The sequence below is a fragment of the Arachis duranensis genome, chromosome 2, assembly GCF_000817695.3.
Source record: "Arachis duranensis cultivar V14167 chromosome 2, aradu.V14167.gnm2.J7QH, whole genome shotgun sequence".
Classification (NCBI taxonomy): domain Eukaryota; kingdom Viridiplantae; phylum Streptophyta; class Magnoliopsida; order Fabales; family Fabaceae; genus Arachis; species Arachis duranensis.
In genome coordinates, this window is record NC_029773.3 from 82,837,421 (window position 1) to 82,838,147 (window position 727).

A 727-nucleotide genomic window follows, 5' to 3' on the forward strand; every position below is an offset into this window, starting at 1 on the left:
TTTTGAAAAATTATGAAAACTTGAAAAAAATTTGAATTAAAAACAGAATCTTCCCTCTTGTGCCATGGTATCCATTCTGGTGTTTAACGCCCAAAATGCTACCCTTTTGGGCGTTAAACGCCCAGCCAAGACCTGGCTGGGTGTTTAAACGCCAGTTTTCCTTTCTCACTGGGCGTTTTGAACGGCCAGCTTTTTCTGTGTGATTCCTCTGCTGTATGTTCTGAATCTTCAATTCTCTGTATTATCGACTTGAAAAGACACAAATTAAAATTTTTTTTTGAATTTTTTTTAATGATCAAAATGCAACTAAAATCAAATAAACAATGCATGCAAGACACCAAACTTAGAAGTTTGTATACTACTGACACTAACGAATTGAGAATGTATATGAGAAACAACAAAACACACAAGACAAGAGAATTTAAAGATTAGAGCAATGAAATCATCAAGAACAACTTGAAGATCAATGAAGACACATGATTGAATTCGAAAAATGCAAGAAGAACAGAAACATGCAATTGACACCAAACTTAAAATGAGACACTAGACTCAAACAAGAAATATTTTTGGTTTTTATGAATTTTGTAAATTTTGTTGGTTTTTTCAAAAATTATATGGAAAAGAAAATAGGGAGATTCAAAATTTTTAATAAGAATTTCAGGAATCATGCAATGTTAGTCTAAAGCTTCAGTCTAAAGAAATTAGACATGGCTAGCCAAGCTTCAGC